The following is a 12,031-nucleotide window of genomic DNA, read 5'->3' on the forward strand; positions in this document are numbered from 1 at the left end:
GATACAACCTGAAGGGTTCATATCCACAGATGAGTCCAAGGTGTGTAAGCTTCAGAGATCTATTTATGGATTAAAGCAAGCATCTCAGATTTGGAACATACGTTTCGATAAGGTGATCAGAACGTATGGCTTCGTTAGGAATGAAGAGAAATCCTGCATATATAAGTGGGCAAATGGTTTGATAATTATATTTCTTATGTTGCATGTGGATGATATTCTCTTAATCGAAAATAATGTCTCTGTATCACAAGGAATAAAAGTGTGGCTGTCGTTACAATTCTTCATGAAAGATCTAGGAGAAGCAGCCTACATCCTAGGGATGAAGATCTATAAGGATAGATCTAAGAGGCCGCTCGGGCTCTCCCAATCTACGTACATAGATACTATGCTGAAATAGTTTAGCATGGAGAATTTCAAAAAAGACTATCTTTCGATAGGCCAAAGAATTTCTCTTTCGAAAGGAGATATCCGATAACTCCTCAAGAGAGAGAGCGTATGAGTAGAGTTTCATATGCTTCGATAGTAAGTTCTATTATGTACGTCATGATATGTACGAGACCGAACGTGACATACTCATTAGGGGTAGTGAGTAGATACTAGTCTGATCTAGGAGAAAATCACTGGAAGGTCGTAAAGACCATTCTTAAGTATTTAAGAAATACTAAGGACCAGTGGCTTGGTACGGTGAAACTGACTTAAAACTTGTGGGGTTCACTGACTCCAGCTTTCAGTCAGACCATGACGATAGTAAGAGTGTCGGATTATATTTTTATCTTAAATAGTGGAGCAATCTGCTGAAAAAGTTTCAAGCAGAATACTGTGGCAGATTTTGTTTGTGGAGCAGAATATATCGCGGCATCCGATGCTGTGAAAAAAGTTGTATGGTTGTGAAAGTTCATCGGTGAGCTCGAAGTGGCACCCTCCATTGATGATCCTGTCTTATTATACTGCGACAATACTGGAGCCATTGCTCAAGCCAAGGAGCCGAGATTCTATCAGTGCACTAAACATATTCTGCACCATTATCACTTTATCCGAAAGATCGTAGATCGAGGTGACATCGACCTTCAGAAGATCGATGAAAGAGAAAACCTGATCGATCCATTTACTAAAGCTCTTAGAATCAAAAAATTTGATGACCATAAATCAAAGATGGGTATACTATAAAATCTGGCAGATGGATGTGAAGACAGCTTTCCTAAATGGAGAGTTGGATGAAGAGGTGTATATGATACAACCTGAAGGATTCACATCCACAAATGAGTCTAAGGTGTGCAGGCTACAAAGGTCCATTTATGGACTTAAGCAGGCATCACGGAGTTGGAACATACGTTTTGATAAGACGATCAAGACGTATGGCTTCGTTAAGAATGGAGAAGAACCATGCATTTATAAGTGGGCGAATGGTCCAGTAGTAGTATTTCTTGTATTGTATGTGGATGACATTCTCTTAATCAAAAATGATGTCCTTGCATTACAGGGAATAAAGATTTAGCTGTCGTCACAGTTCTCCATGAAGGATCTGGGAGAAGCTTCCTACATCCTAGGGATGAGGATCTATAGGGATAGATCTAAAAGGTTGCTTGGTTTATCTCAGTCCATGTACATTGATACTATGCTGAAGAGGTTCAGCATGGAGAATTTCAAGAAAGGCTATCTTTCGATAAGCCATGGAATTTCTCTCTCGAAGAGAGATTGTCCGACAACACCTCAAGAGAGAGAGCGTATGGGTAAGATTCCATATGCTTCGGTAGTGGGATCTATCATGTATGCCATAATATGTACATGACCAGATGTGGCATACTCACTAGGGGTAGTGAGTAGATACCAATCTGATCCAGGGGAGAATCACTAGAAGGTTGTTAAAACCATTCTGAAGTATTTAAGAAATACTAAGGACCAGTGGCTTGTTTATGGTGAATCAGACTTAAGACTTATAGGGTTTACAGACTCTAGTTTCCAGTCTGATCACAATGACAGCAAAAGTATGTCAGGATTTATTTTTACCCTTAATGGTGGGGCCATCTGCTGGAAAAGTTCCAAACAGCACACAGTGGCTGATTCAGTTTGCGAGGCGGAGTATGTCGCCGCATCAGATGCTGCCAAAGAAGCGGTGTGGCTGAAAAAATTCATCATCGAGCTCGGAGTAGCACCCTCCGTTGTTGGTCCAGTTCTACTCTACTGTGACAGCTCTGGAGCCATTGCTCAGGCGAAGGAATCAAAGGCACACCAGCGGACGAAGCATATTCTGCGCCGCTACCATCTCATCCGAGAAATTATGGATCGAGGTGACGTCGATCTTCAGAAGATCGATGGGAAGGAGAACCTAGCTGACCCATTTACTAAAACCATTGCGATGAAGGAGTTCGACAACTACAAGTCGAAGATGGGTATTAGATACTGCACCGATTGGCTTTAGGCCAAGTGGGAGATTATTGAGAATAGTGTCCCAAAGCCAATCATCAGTCTGTTGATGGTTGTGCTCATTTTTGTATTTGTACATGAATTATGAATTAATAAAAATTATTTTGATATTTTTCATCATAAAATATTTCATCTTCTAATGAACTCCTATGTTGTGGTGAAGTCCTTAGGACTATTTAGACTCGACAAAGGAGGATTTATCGTTTAGTCCTTAAATCTGTTTGCGATCAAATGATACGTTGTTACCAAGGATGACAATGTTTATCAAGCATAGGTCGTTGTGTGCCATAAAGGTTGGTTGTCCTCTTAACCAATGAGTGTGGAGATACTGGTATGGCATACAGGTGAGATATAAGGGTACATCTGCACTGAACGTGACCGACTCCGGAGCTATTTCTGCTATCAAGATTTGCTCTGATGGAATATGGGTATAAATATCCCTCCGACCTGAAACCGCCATGATGACTTGCAAGCAACTCACTGCACTTAGGCACTAGACTACCTTAATTTTTAATTCAGTGACGGAAGGCTGCTGGGTGTAGTCAAGTACTTGACTTGTCGGTGCGTGTGTCAAGATGGGATTGACCACTCCAATTTAAGAGTTGTGTACAGTCGTATTTCAATTTAGCAAAATCTTGGCCAGGATAGTCCTTGTGAGGAGTCACAGGATTATTTGAGTTGAGCATGATTCGGATGATTTGATCAGGATTGACAGTTTAATCCTGAGTCATCCTAAACACAGGGGTCAAAAGGATGAATTATACAGTAACCATATTCATGTAGGTTCTGAGTGTTGCGATTGTGACTCTTCGACCTATCCAGACGTCGGGTACCATTGCTAGATGGTCACTTTGATTAGTACAGGAATTGGTTCCTGTGCTACCGGCTTAGGTTCGAACTTGCGGGGTCACATACATTAGAGGTTCCTATCTGATCTGATGGCTAATATAGAATCCTACATGTTTGAAACTCAATGATCGAGAATCAGGATTCTCTAATCACGAGTTTCACACATTATGGTACCGGGGACAAGAGTCCCACTAGTTGGGATTTTTCGATCAGGGTTACATATCGATGAATTCTGATGCCTGATTGCCCATCGAATTTGGACTCAATATTTATGAGAGATTTAATTAGTGATTTGATCGTTAATTAACTCAATTTGATTGAGTAATTAATTTTGGATCAAGTCCAATTGAATTGGATTCAGTTGGGTTTGACCCGATTAGGTTAAGAGTTGACCTAATCGTCGAGATGGTTTGGTCCCTGATTTGATCAGGGGTTGGGCTTAGTCAATCCCAGATTTGATTAGGATTTTATTGAGCTTAATTAAGTCTAATTAAGTTAGATTTAAATTAGTCTAATTGGACCTAACTTATTTGGTTCAATTAGGTTGGTTTAAATAATTAAACCACCTTGACCCAATCTCCATGCGCCACCTCACTTCCATTGCACCCATTTGAATTCATGAGAAAAAACTTCTCATAAATTTTTTTCTCATGCCAAGCCCTCTCCACACCCCACTTTAATGTGCCAAATGAATGGATAAGGATGATTGGTTGGCCATTCAAATTCAAAATAAAGTTTGAATTTGAATGGACAATCAATCTTTGCACCTTATCTCTTTTTTTACGTCCTATTTATTACATGAGAAAAGATTTCTCATGAAATCACTCCATGCACAATTTAAGTCATGCCTCACACCTTTAGTGGATAAGGGATGAGTTGGTTTCCATTTGAATTCAAAATTTGATTTGAATTCACATGTGCAATTACTCATCTTTATCCTTTCTTTTGGATAAGATGTTTGACGTTGTTATAAAAGGAGGAGAAGAGTGGGGCATGTAAGAAGAAGATTTTTGGAAAAAAATTTTGGGACGTGATGAAGTCTTGTGCGTGAGAAGGAAGTCTATATCCTTTCAAGAGAAAAAGAAAGAAAAGAAAAAAAAGTGGGTGCAAGATTTCTGGTGAGTTCCCTAGAGTTTTAGCCTGGGGTTCGGGAAGTAAGAAAGTGAGCTACGAGTGTCGTGAGCCCACAAAATTTCAGAGAGATCTTCAACATCCTCTCAAGCATGTCTGTTGATGATCTAAAGTATCCAAAGAATCGACAGACATCAATCGAAGGAGTTCGATCAGCATCGGCCGTCAAAAGGGCTCTACAACGAGCTAGCACTCGTGAGGAGTCGATCAGATTGGAAGCTTCGTGTGGATGATCCGCAGAGGTCAGACATGCTGTGTGACTGTGTCGTGATGATCAAACTCTTCCAACGGTGATCAGATTACGGCGATCTACTACCCGCACAAAGGTATTGTGTTCTGAACATATTACAGTAAAGTATTTACTGTTCGAATTTGAATTTCAAATTTAAATGAATGCATGCTATATATCATATTTAGATCCTTGTGTAGGATAAATTCATGTTAATTAATTAGATTAATTAATAATTTCCACTGTAAAATCATGATTTTGAAAAAGTTTTAAAATTACCATTTTACCCCTGCACTGAATTTCCCCCACACCTGGACCCAAACAGGCCGAAGAAGAAGTAAGGTAATTATATGATAACATCTTGTAATTTTTTCATTTGTGATACTACTGCCTGGGTATTGGATACCGAAAGCCCTTATCATATTTGCAATTCGATGCAGGATCTGCAGGTCAGTAGGAGATTTGATGATGGTGAGAGGTTCCTAAACGTTGGAGATGGAAGCAAAGTTTCAGTTCTAGCTTTAGGAATCATGAACCTTGTAATCAATTCTCGTAATGTAATTCTGAGTGAATGTCACTATTGTCCAAGGTTTTTATTAAATATTATTTCTGTAGGCCTTTTGGCCATGTACGGTTATCAATTTTTAATAAAAAAAAATGTTTGCAATATCATTTTGAATGGTGTTACAATATTTGTTGGACAACTAGATAATAGAATTTATTTACTGTCACAGCCTGTTAATGTGGTTCAAACCTCCGGTAAACGTCCTAGAATAGATAATGTGTCAGAAGTCTATCTTTGGCACTGTAGGCTAGGTCATATCAATAAGAACAGGATAAACAGGTTGGCTCAAGAAGGAATTCTTGAAGTTGGTGATTGTGAATCACTTTCAACCTGTGAGTCCTGTCTTCTTGAAAAGATGACCAAGTCACCTTTTACTGAAAAAGATGAAGCGAGCTAGTGAACTCTTGGGTCTGGTACATTCTGATGTATGTGGACCCATGAGCTCAAGTGCAAGAGGTAGATATTTCTACTTCATAACCTTCACAGACGATCTATCGAGGTATGGGTATGTCTATTTAATGAAGCATAAGTCGGAGTCATTTGAAATGTTCAAACTATTCTGAAATGAGGTAGAAAAATAAACTGGGAAGTATATTAAAACTCTTCAATCTGATTGAGGAGGTGAATACCTTTCCAATGAGTTTTTGACATATTTAGGAGAGAATGAGATTCTCTCTCAGTGGACTCCTCCTGAAACACCACAGCATAATGGTGTGTCTGAAAGGAGGAATCAGATCTTGTTAGACATGGTCCGATCCATGATGGGGTTTGCTGGTCTGCCGATCTTCCTCTGGGGATATGCGCTTGAATCGGCTTGTTACCTTCTAAATAGGGTTCCGAGTAAGTCTGTAACCAAAATGCCATATGAGTTATGGATAGGACGTAAGCCAGTACTCTCGCACCTTAGGGTTTGGGGGTGTCCGACTTATGTTAAACGTTTAATTACAGACATGCTTGGACCTAGGTCTGACAAGTGTAATTTCATAGGGTACCCAAAAGAGACCAAAGGATATTATTTCTACCTAGCTGATGAGCAAATGGTGTTTGTCAGCCTTAAGGCAATCTTTTTAGAAAAGGAGTTTCTTGGTGAAGGGACTGTTGCCTCTAAGGTCAAACTTGAGGAAGTTCGGCAGGTGAAAAAACTAACACAAGTAGCTGAACCTGAATCGAATTTGATTAGATCAGATCCAGAGCCCATTGTTCCTGCATCCTTAAGGCGATCTGGTAGAGTACCACATCAATCAGACAGATTCTATGGTTTCTTGGTCCGGGATGGAGATCCTATCGAACTTGATGAAAACGATGAGGATCCGATCACCTATATGGATGCAATGCAGAGACCTAACTCTGAGAAATGGCTAGAGGCCAAAAAATCCGAAATGGAGTCTATGAAGGTCAACGATGTGTGGACATTGGTTGACCCACCCGAAGGAGTAAAACCCATAGGGTGTAAATGGGTCTTCAAGAGGAAGAGGGGCGCAGACGGAAAGGTGGAAACCTATAAAGCCCATCTGGTTGCCAAGGGATATCGTCAACGTTATGGTATAGACTATGACGAGATATTTTCTCCTATGGCAATGTTCAAATCCATTCGGATTATACTTGCGATAGCTGTCCATCTGGACTATAAAATCTGACAGATGGATGTGAAGACAGCTTTCCTAAATGAAGAGCTGGACGAAGAGGTGTATATGATACAACCTGAAGGATTCACATCCACGATGAGTCTAAGGTGTGCAGGCTACAGAGGTCCATTTATGGACTTAAGCAGGCATCCCGGAGTTGGAACATACGTTTTGATAGGACGATCAAGATGTATGGCTTCTTTAAGAACGGAGAAGAGCCCTGCATTTATAAGTGGGCTAATGGTCCAGTAGTAGTATTTCTTGTATTGTATGTGGATGACATTCTCTTAATCGAGAATGATATCCCTGCATTACAGGGAATAAAGATTTGACTGTCATCACAATTCTCCATGAAGAATCTGGGAGAAGCTTCCTACATCCTAGAGATGAGGATCTATAGGGATAGATCTAAAAAGTTGCTTAGCTTATCCCAGTCCACGTACATTGATACCATGCTGAAAAGGTTTAGCATGGAGAATTCCAAGAAAGGCTATCTACCGATAGGCCATGGAATTTCTCTCTCGAAGAGGAATTATCCGACAACTTCTCAAGAGAGAGAGCGTATGGATAGAATTCCATATGCTTCGACAGTGCGATCTATCATGTACGCCATAACATGTACATGACCAGATGTGGCATACTCACTAGGGGTAGTGAGTAGATACCAATCTGATCCAGGGGAGAATCACTGGAAGGTTGTTAAAACCATCCTGAAGTATTTAAGAAATACTAAGGATCAGTGGCTTGTTTATGGTGAATCAGACTTGAGACTTATAGGGTTTACAGACTCTAATTTTCAGTCTGATCACGATGACAGCAAGAGTGTGTCGGGATTTATTTTTACCCTTAATGGTGGGGCTGTCTGCTGGAAGAGTTCCAAGCAGCACACAGTGGCTGATTCAGTTTGCGAGGCGGAGTATGTCGCTGCATCAGATGCTGCCAAAGAAGCGGTGTGGCTGAGAAAATTCATCATCGAGCTCGGAGTAGCACCCTCCCTTGTTGGTTCAGTTTTGCTCTACTATGACAGCTCTGGAGCTATTGCTCAGGCAAAGGAACCAAAGGCACACCAACGGACGAAGCATATTCTGCGTCGCTACCATCTCATCCAGAAAATCATGGATCGAGGTGACGTCGACCTTCAGAAGATTGACGGAAAGGAGAACCTGGCCGACCCATTCACTAAAGCCATTGCGGTGAAGGAGTTCGATGACTTCAAGTCGAAGATGGGTATTAGATACTGCACCGATTGGCTTTAGGCCAAGTGGAAGATTGTTGTGAATAGTGTCCCAAAGCCAATCGTCAGCCTATTGACGGTTGTGCTCTTTGTTGTATTAGTACATAAATTATAAATAAATAAAAATTATTTTAATATTTTTCATCACAAATTATCATCTTCTAATGAACTCCTGTGTTGTGGTGAAGTCCTTAGGACTATTTAGACTCGACAAAGGAGGATTTGTCATTTAGTCCTTAAACATGTTCGCGATCAAATGATATGTTGTTATCAAGGACAATAATGTTTATCGAGTATAGGTCGTTGTGTGCCATATAGGTTGGTTATCTTCTTAACCAAGAAGTGTAGAGACACTGGTATGGCATACAGGTGAGATGTAAGGGTACATCTGCACTGAACGTGATCGACTCCGGAGCTATCTCTACTGTCAAGATTTGCTCCGATGGGATATGGGTGTAAATATTCTTCTGACCTGAGACCGCCACGGTGACTTGCAAGCAACTCACTACACTTAGGCACTGGACTATCTAAATTTTTAATTCAGTGACGTAAGGCTGCTAGGTGTAGTCAAGTACTTGACTTGTCGGTGCGTGTGTCAAGATGGGATTGACCACTCCAGTTCAGGAGCTGTGTATAGTCATGTTTTAATTTAGTAAAACCTTGGTCAGGGTAGTCCTACTGAGGAGTCACAGGACTGATTGAGTTGAGCACGACTCGGATGATCTAATCAGGGTTGACAGTTTAATCCTGAGTCATCCTAAACACAGGGGTCAAAAGAAATGAATTATACAGTAACCATATTCACATAGGTTCTGAGTGTTGCGATTGTGACTATTCGATCTATTCGAACATCGGGTACCATTACTAGATGGTCACTTCGATTAGTACAGGAATTGATTCCTGTGCTACCGGCTTAGGTTTGAACTTGCGGGGTCACACACATTAGAGGTTCCTACCTGATCTGATGGCTGATGAAGAGTCCTAATATTCATGGACTATGAGTTCTACGTGTCTGGGACTCTGTGATCGAGAAATAGGATTCTCTGATCATAAGTCCCACATATTTTGGGTACCGGGGTCAAGAGTCCTACTGGTTTGGGACTCTACGATAAAGGTTTTATATTGATGGACTTTGATACCCGATTGCCTATCAAATTTGGACTCAATATTTATGAGAGGTTTAATTAGTGATTTGATCCCTAATTAACTCAATTTGATTGAGTAATTATTTTTGGATCAAGTCCAATTGAATTGAAATCAGTTGGGTTTGACCCGATTAGGTTAAGAGTTGACCTAATCATCGAGATGGTTTGATCCCTGATTTGATCAGGGGTTGGGCTTAATCAATTCTTGATTTGATTAAAATTTTATTAAGCTTAATTAAGCCTAATTAAGTTGGATTTAATTTAGTCTAATTATGCTTAACCTATTTAGATTAGGTTGGCTCAATTAGGTTCAAACCACCTTGACCTTTCTCCTTGCACCACCTCACTTCTTTTGTGCATATTTGAATTCACGAGAAGCAACTTCTCATAAATTTTCTCCACGTAGAAGGCATCCCATGCCCACCCTTGTGCACCAATTATCTGGATAAAAATAAGTTGGTTGCCCATTCAAATTCAAAAGAAAGTTTGAATTTGAATGAGCAACCAACTAATCCATGTGCCATGCTCTTATCTTATACGCCCCATATTTTACACGAGAAAGTGTTTCTCGTGTAAACTCTCCACACACAAATCAACTCACGCCCCTTTTCTTCTCATGCCCAAGTGGATAGGGATGAGTTGGTTTTGCATTTGAATTCAAATTTGATTTGAATTCAAATGTGCAACCACTTATCTTTATCCTCTCACGCGGATAAGACACGTTTGATGTTATTTTAAAAGGAGGAGAAAGGTGGAGCATGTGTAGAATTTTTTGGAGAAAAAGAGTGGGGCATGAGGAAGCCTTGTGCGCAAGTAGGAAGTCCATATCCTTTCGAGAGAAAAAGAAAGAAAAGAAAAAATAAGTGGGCGCAGGGTTTCCAATGAGTTCCCTAGGGTTTTAGCCTAGGGTTCGAGAAGTGAGAAGGTGCCTACGAGTGTCATGAGCCCACCAAATTTTAGGAAGATCTTCAACATTCTCTCAAGCATGTCTGCTGACGATCCAGAGTGTCTGAAGAATCAACAGACATCGATCGAAGGAGTTCGATCAGCATCGACCGTTGAAAGGGCTCTACAACGAGCGAGCACTCGTGAGGAGTCGATCAGATTGGGAGCCTCATGTGGATGATCCACAGAGGTCAGATGTGCTGTGTGGCTGCATCACGATGATCAGACTCTCCCGACGGTGATCAAATTGCAGTGATCGACTACCCGCGCAAAGGTATTGTGTTCTGAACACAGAACAGTAAATTATTTACTATTCAAATTTGAATTAGATTAATTAATTAGACTAATTAATTTTTTTACTATAAAATAGTAATTTTGAAAAAGTTTTAAAATTACCATTTTACCCCTGCACTCAAATTTCGCTTCACTGAGCTCGAAGCTGGGTTCTCCCTATTGAGAACCTCATTCTGGAGTATCGCCACGGTGACCTCATCCATCTTGATAGTGCTCTTCCCCACTAGAAGAGCAGTCACCAAGAATTCGTACGAAGAGGGAAGCGACGCCAGCAAAACCAATACCCTGGTCTTCTCCTCAACATTCTCACCAATGCTGAGGAGGTCGGTGAGGATCTTCTGGAAGTGGTTGAGATGCTTCTGCATGCTCTGTCCCTCAGTCATCCGCAGTTGATAGAACTGCCTCCAAAGAAAAAGAGTGTTGGTGAGAGATTTCGTCATGTATAACTCCTCAAGCTTCGATCACAGCACCGTCGAGGAAGTCTCGCTCAGCATATGGATCACCACCTCATTCGCCAGGTATATGCAGATGGTACTCATCACCTGCATCTATAGCCATTTCCAATCCTGTGCCTCCATGGTGGTCGGCTTCTCATCGCACAAGAGAGCATCGATCAATCCCTGTTGGATGAGCACGTCCTTTACCCTTGCCTGTCATAAAGAGAAATTATTCTTACCATCAAACTTGTTGATCTCCATCTTGATTGTTCCTGTCTTCTCCATCTTCAATCTTGCTCACCACCACTGCAATCTGCATTCTTGTACCACCTTGCTCTGATACTACTTGTTAGGTGGATGTCTGGCCTGGACACCATCTTTCAAGACCTTTTCAGTACCATGCGATGCAGCAGGAAGAAAGAAGAAACAAAACAAAATAATCAAAATACGTAGATCAGCCACAAAAGAGTTCGCCTCCATGGGGCATGCAAACTTCACTATGAAAAAGAAAATTTTACAAGAGGAGACCTCACCCTCAATCCTTGTACATCCAATTCTCTCTCTAGAAGTTTTTCTCTCAAAAGCTCTCTCTCTCTTGGAAGACCCCCTAAACCCCTGAAGTGATCGGCGTTCGCTGTCCAGGAGCCCTGCTCCTTCTCTCACAGCAGCCTCACACCTCTCTCTCTCTCCTCTAGGTCCGTACTACTTCGTACGGTGCAAAAACCAAAACCACACCTTCTCTGTTGCCTCACAGGCCTTTTAAAGGGTTTAAACAGGATTTAGATTAGGTTTAGGAGTCCTTAATCAACCCAAATCACGTCCCAGACCGTCGGATCAAGATAAGGAGTCACCTGGGCCCTCCGATCACGCTTCGATCCATGAAATAGTACCGTGGACCACGAGAAACATGTGAGAAATGCTCATGCGGTCCACAGGCCCACCCGTGGACCGCCCGATCCATGGTGGATCGGAGAACAGGGCCCAAGCAGGGCACCTGGGCTTGGGCCGGCCCACGCGCGCGGGCCTGGGCCGCGCACCCACTTGGGCCACCCGCCCGTCGGGCCACGTGCTTGGGTCGCGCATCCTGCGCATTGGCCCCGCCTGGGCCGCGCGTCGTCGCTGCTCCGCCGGCCCACCGTCGGCTGCCAGTGGT

Source organism: Elaeis guineensis, chromosome 2 (genome assembly GCF_000442705.2).
Source record: "Elaeis guineensis isolate ETL-2024a chromosome 2, EG11, whole genome shotgun sequence".
NCBI classification, from domain to species: Eukaryota; Viridiplantae; Streptophyta; class Magnoliopsida; order Arecales; family Arecaceae; genus Elaeis; species Elaeis guineensis.